Source organism: Drosophila sulfurigaster, chromosome 2R (assembly GCF_023558435.1).
Source record: "Drosophila sulfurigaster albostrigata strain 15112-1811.04 chromosome 2R, ASM2355843v2, whole genome shotgun sequence".
Classification (NCBI taxonomy): Eukaryota; Metazoa; Arthropoda; class Insecta; order Diptera; family Drosophilidae; genus Drosophila; species Drosophila sulfurigaster.
The window spans coordinates 36,811,629-36,818,835 of record NC_084882.1 but is presented as its reverse complement, the minus strand read 5'-3'; the positions used below and the strand labels follow the sequence as shown (position 1 = coordinate 36,818,835).

Genomic DNA, 7,207 nt, shown 5'->3' with positions numbered 1-7,207 from the left:
CATCCGGCTGTCCGTCTCTCCGTCTGTTTGTCTGTAAAGAAAAATGCCTGAGGTCTTGTCCGTACAAAAGATGAAAATAACAAGTACAAATGTTAAGGAAATTCACAGCAGCAGCAGCAACAAGAACAATTGGCCTGGCCAACCGATTACTTTAAGTCCCTTCAAACACCCTACACACTTAAGTGCATAATTGGAAAGTTTGCATAAGGGGCAAAGGGGAGCTGTGGTTGGATTTAAAACTGAGTAAAAGTAATTAAAAAGATATTTCCTATATGGACAAAGTTACAGTTGATCTCAATCCCGGCAACATACACACACACATGTACATACGTTGAGAACAAGTGTGAATGTTTAATTTATGATAAAGAATTCATTATGAAAACCCTGAAGCAAGGACATGTGAACGTGAATGTGTGTAAAGATAGGAACGAGAGAGAGAGATAGCAGCTTTTCGTTGCCTGCTGTTTGCTGTCTGATGTCTCCGCTGTCTTTTTTGCCGGATATGCCATTCCCAATAACAAGGATAAATGCACGCAGGCTTAACTCTTTGCTCTACCTTTTCATGTCGCTGCCGTTATTGTTACCTGCAAACTGCACGTTTACATCGTCGCTCATCGTCGTGTGTTTGCATACACCAAAGGCATCGTACATGACGTACGCACCGACGCCCAACTACGCTGGCTTGCAGGGCGCCCAGCTGCATCATCCCTCGGCATCGTCCTCGACGGCAACCAGCGTCCTGATGCAGCCACCGACGCAGGGCAATATTTATACGAGCATGGGACATCCTGCTGTGAGTGGAGCCATGACTATTGGTGAGCATTTAACTATTCATTCACCTCATAATGACCAAAATGGAATATGATTATGTTTCTATGTTTCACATTAGAAATACGAGTAAGTTAGTGTCGATTATGTGCAGCAATTGGATTTTTGCACACATTACCGAATTAAAATCCATTAAATTTTAATTGCCTAAATGCAAATTTGTTAGCTGCAAAAATCACAAACTATGCACACATATTTTTGAAAGCGAATTTTGTGTATTATCGTTTCACAATGCTGTCTAAAATTTCAATATGTTTTGCTTTAATAATTTGTGAATTATTGAATAGTGCATTTGTACAAGTAATTAGATTATATTTTATGAAAGTCTTTAAAATGCGCAAACTCTGCATATATGATAAATTATTATTTATTTTTGGAAAGTAATTAATGCCAACTTCAAGTATGCATGTATCAAATAACTATATAAATAACATTTCAGTAAGGCTTCATTAAGTTATTGAGTAAAACTAAAAGTTGTAGTGGGATTTCAGAAATTTTAGATTTACTTTGAGTATAATCAATTATTGCATGTGATATAATTAACACATAAATGTGAAAATTATGAGGCTGTCTCTTATTTAATGAACAGCTTTTATATGCGCAAAATCAGCTAATTATCAATTATAGCTCAAAAGCAATTATGCGACAAATTGTTACTCGCTACTTCACCTCACAATCTCATACTCCTTGCAGGTCCACACATGCTGGGTCCCTCTGGCATGGGAGGCGTCTCGCCCGCCTACATAAGTGGCACGATTATGGTGCCAGGACATCAGCACACTCACGGCACGCTGAGGCGAACGCTGATACCGACGAGCATGGGACTGATGAGCTCGCCGTCGCCTCCGCCGGCGGGCATGGGCATGGGAATGGGGGGAATGGGAGCAATGCCAGCGCATTCGATGGCCTCGACAGGTGGCAGTGGAGGACACAGTGTTTACTATGACAGCACGGTGCCGCGAACGCTGGCACGTGGCATGTCGACGGAGAGCAGCGGACAGTACTTCTATGGATGACACTCGCTTAACCGCAAGGCCTCGCTGCCGATGGCAATTGCGGTGCGACCGCAACCGCACCTCAACTTCAACATGCTGCCCATGACTGCCACAATGGGTCTGGGTTCGCCTCTAACCATTGGTGATTCCATGCAGAGCGGCGGAGGAGGAGGCGGAGGCAGTCGAGCAGGCACACCCACCAATGGCAGCAGCAATAAGTCGGATATACCAGCGATCACAGTGACTGCCTCGCCAGGCCCGGGCTCCTTGCTGATGGGCAGCAAGCCGCCCACAAGCGCTGGCAGCGCGACCACGCCCACCTCCCACGGCATGCAGATGTCGATGTCAGGACGCAGCCAATGCTTCTAGGATCAGTTACAGAGCGAGGCAATCCATACATCTGAGAGCAGCAACAGGCGATGCCAAGAGACTCTGTCCGAAGGGGAGGAGCTGGAGCTCTTCTACTTGTAAATACTGTAAGACTCATTCACACTCACAAGACGCCGCTCTCTCGAGTCGAATCTAATCAAGTTAGTAAAATTTAGCAATTGACTACATATTTCTACGGTTAATTATAGCATAGCAATCTAGAGGCTATCGTAATCCCAGATCAAATGTGAAGAGAAGGTTTGAAGTTATTTTAAATGCATCTAGCGAAATCAACATAACATATTTAGTATGAATTTTAATACCAAGTCGAGGAGTCGCAAATGTATATCTCTTATAGTTAATACAGTTTATACACACATACAATATACGATAATAGTAATCATATTTCATGAATTTCTAGTCCTAAGTCAGCGCATGAAGTTTACATATAAAAAAAAAAAAACAAAAACAAAAATCTATATAAAATAATAAGTCCTAGGCCAGAGATCTATTGGGGAGCACAACTTGAGAGTTTTATTTGCCTTAAATGCCAAAAAATATATATAAAATAATTGTAACTTAAACTAACAATTACTAAGTATTCGATCGAATATTGATAGTTAAGCGTTGAGTGACACTCACTTAAGTCGAAAATAATTGAGAACAAGAGCAAAATACTTTAAACCTATTGCAAAAGATCAAATGTAACACCTTATTTGTTCAACTTATTTGATTGCTCCAGTAGAGAAGTTTATTTCGTAAGATTAAGATGATGAAAGCGAGTCTAATGAAACAGCAGGTTTCAGAGATTCAGTGCTGTTTTGTAATTATAAAATAAATACCTTTCACATATAAAATGTGCTATCACCGTTAAAAATATACTCGTTCATAGTGAATCAAAATGAAAATGAAACAAAATGAATTGCATTGTATTGAATTGAATTGTAATGAAAATCGTACTTCAAGCATAGTTGAAAGCCTTTAGAAATTGTTAAACAAAAGCTGAGTGTGAGCCCAGACACTCCATGCTCAAGCACAAAAACAGAAAGAAAAACACACAACAACAAAAACAAATAAGTAAAAAAACAGAACACACATACTTGCAAATAGCTCCTCTATTTGTTTGCCTTTTGCGATTGTAATTGTAATTGTAATCGTTATCGTAAACCATAATCGTAATTGTAATTGTTTCTTCCAGTCCAATACTATTTGAGAAATTGTTTATTTTGTGTTGTGACTATTGACTATTTGCCAAAACCGAAAACGAAAAGGTAAATATGCATTGCACATTCTTAAAAGTACGCGAGACCAGAACAAATATTGATTCATTATAAAATTAAATAGGCTTTTTTTCACATTGAAAGAAAGTGAACGAAATGAAATGAAATGAAAAGCAAATGTAAACATTCTGTTACCTTTTATTTATAATTTTGGGATTAAATCATTGAAAGACAGGGTAATAAACGAATATACGTATTATTATTGAACTAAATGCATTGTCATCATATATTTTCCATCTCTTTCTTTTTTGATGTGGTAAGTAATCTATAAATGGCCAATTAGCCAAGGGAAGCGACACTTCAACAATAAATTGATTGTCTCTTAGCAAAACGTAATTGCAATTCACAATTGTTAATGGCCACAGCAAGGATAATAAATCATAATTGACCGAATCACGTGCTGAAGCGGAATGTTTAAAGTTGATTAAAGCAAATCGGAGTACAGCATTTAATGGACTTTTCAGTTGGTGAGTTATTTACCAAATTATTGATTAACATTCATAATGAAACTAAGTTGTATAGACTTTGACTTTGGGTAAATAATTGTACTTTTATTTTTCATTACGTGCTTCTCTGCAATACACACAAAGAAGAAAGAAATAAAAGAGCAGAAACGAAACAGATATTGCCCGATAGCTCGATTGTAATTGTCTTAGGGTTTCTCCTTTGTCTGCAACCGATTGCAAAAGTCTAATGGACTGCAATTGATTACGTCTGTCAATAATGATGAAGCAGCTCGCAGGAACAATATGAATAAGTGGACCGACCGACCGACCGAACTGAATGACTGACTGACTCACTCCATCTTCCTTACTTTCTGTTTCTTTCGTTCGTTTGTTCTTCCGTTATGAAAATATATGTATATGCTGTCAAGTATTTTGTTGTTCGCAACGGCAACAGCAACAGGGCAGAAGATGCCACCCATTGGCAATGAGTTGTTAATGGCGTTGTGGTCCAAGTGGATGGCATGTTGTATAGCATGGAAGGCAAAACTTCGCCATTTGCACCACAGCCTCCATCATCATCATCGTCGTCACCTCGAGAAGCGGCACCATCAGAGGGCTAATTATGATAAGTGGCTGCAAGTAGTTGTCGTTGACAGCGGTAGCAAGCAACTTAAACCAAGCAACTACAACGATGACTAAGGAATACGGTTGCCAGCAGTGACCAAAGAAGCTTCTCCCTGGAGAGATAGATAGTACAAACTCGTAGCGACAACAAAAAACAAAAGTTTTTCAATTAAAAACGTTAAATAGCCACAAGCACTTTGCAATAAATTCGTTCTGCAAATGAGAAGCGAACAATATTACACTTAATGAAACGGCATTCCATACCGCAGAGCAGACAAGACAAGGCCAAGAACAGGACAGACACGAAACAGCAATAAGACAATAAAGCCAAATTGAAAAACATATTTCGAAGTTGCCCGTTTAGAAGCTATTTCATCTGCAGCGAATACATGATACAACACATCGTTTAAATATATAAATATTTGTGCAATTAGAGAGGCAATATTACGTATACGATACGAGTACTCGAATGTATCGATCCACAACAAATGCTGCTCAATTTACAACGGACAACGGGGCGTATGCGTCGTTTATGTATGCGCTAAAATTTAATGAATTCGCTGTTTAAATGCTGCCAAAACCATAAAACATTGTTAAAATAACCAACGGGCAGCAGCAGCAGCATCAACATCGAAGTGGCAGCCACAGAAACAACAGCAACAACAACAACAATATCAAGCAATGTATGTATAGTAGATGTACATACATAATGAATAAGTTAGAGTGCATTACATGAACTTGACCAACGGAAGGATACTCTTCTATTGAATCGATTCTTTATGTAGGTGAGCTGCACATCCCTTTTTAACTTTTACTTTATTTGCTGGGCATCATTACAGATTTATTCGACTCCCGTTTACCACATTTGTTGTTGCAGGGTATGGAAAATAACAAATATTCGCGGCCAGGCAACTGAAATATATATAGTATATGTTATATATCCATGTGATTACGTATATATTTTTATGTGCATATATGCACATATATTTACGTGTTTCAGCGGTCATTCAGTGCAAAGATGGGTTGAGGAGTGCCTGATGCCATTTCCAACCATTTTTCGAATTGTATTTCGTATCGTTAAATCGTAAAAATAATAATGCATGACAGAGAAAGCGCACAAAAATATTAAAGCTCTCGATTTTCAAGTTGGTTTTTCATTTCAGTTCACAGTCGCATCTTTATAAATAGTTAATATAATAACTGAACCGAATGAATTTATCAGAGTGACTTTGGTAAAAATGATGCTTGAACCGTAATAAACAAACTGGGTAATATTTCATTCATATGCGAGTGCGAGCAAATGAAATAAATAGATTTAATCAGGCGTTGCTATAACAACTTAGCGGATGCTTCATTCATATACTCAATTTAATTTGAATTTAAAACGAGTATTCATTCAGCAGTCAGGTGAGCTGAGGGTTAAAGCTTCTCTTTTTCTCGCTTTGTCCGACTCTTGACCTTTGTCGCTTGAGCAGCAGCAACTACTGCCAGACTAGACGTATATACTGTAATTTGGTTAAAAGTGCCTGCTCTCAGTCTGCTACTGCTGCAACAAATGAAAGGCCAGCACAATTGGGAGTGACTGGCTGGACAGCTTATTCATTTGGACGTGAAGCACTTGCTCATCACTTTTGCAGCACTTTTAATTGCCGACTTTACTTGAATTATTCTATGCAAGTAACAAAGTAAAGTATAAAACGACCCATATAAATGGCAGTTGGAATATTTTCGTGGGCGTAGTTTGAGAGGGTATGGCATCATCGGTGTGCCATAACTTGTTTAATTTGAGGCTTCCTGCACGTTTCCTCTTTTCCCCAAATTGTTTTAGATTCTTTGCACGTTCGAAGCGACGCTTTTCAGCTTCAGCACCAGCTTCAGTTGTAGGTTCCAGCTTCAGCTTTAGCTTATTGCACGCTGTGCAATGGCAATGGCAATGTGAAAACTCCCACCTGAGACCCTCAATTCATTGGGAAGCTGGCTTTAGCCCCACTCACGTCGCTGCCTTCTTCGCATCCCCATTGTAATTGGTTAAGTCACTGCCCTCGCTCTCCTTCTCCCCTTAGGCTTCTCCTCAACCTGCTCAAACAAAGAACAAAACAGAACCAGCCAGCAGATGAAGCACCAAAAACGCTGATTCAGGTCATTGTATGTAAAAATTAATGGAACATTTTCCTGCAACGAGAATTTCATCTTTTCTTTTCACGTTCTCGTACACCGGCCTGTCTGCTCTTTCCGCTTTTCCGCCTTGCCGCATTTCCGTGAAGCGTTCCCCCCTTGCCAATCAAATTGTAGTTCAGAATCCGCAGTCCACAGCTGCCATCAGTTTTTGTAGCTAGTTTTTTTGGTTTAGCTTGTCGGGCAAAAGTTTAATTTTCATTTGTGAGTCGTGAGTTCTTCGAGCACGTCAACATCCTGCAAATTGCACGGCAATTGGCAACCGCAATCTTTATTCATACTCGATATATACTCGATTCCAATGATTTTTCCAGGTATTTCAAGTTGCCAACAATTGCATTGCATATGCGAATTTAAGCGCTCATTAAGTCGCCGGAAAGTTGTTCAAATATTTTAACTATTTTACGACGCCTGTGCAGCAAACTGAGGACTAAAATTGTCGTCTACGGGAATGGAATAGGTTGGGTTATGGAATTTATGCAGGCTGCTC

The 7,207-nt window shown here is 39.3% G+C and overlaps 1 protein-coding gene across 1 annotated transcript in view; it reads right to left on the bottom strand.

Moving 5' to 3' along the window:
- The window catches only part of LOC133839126 (glutamine--fructose-6-phosphate aminotransferase [isomerizing] 2), a 120,058-nt gene that overhangs the window by 105,478 nt on the left and 7,373 nt on the right, over positions 1-7,207 (bottom strand). The window lies entirely within an intron of this gene.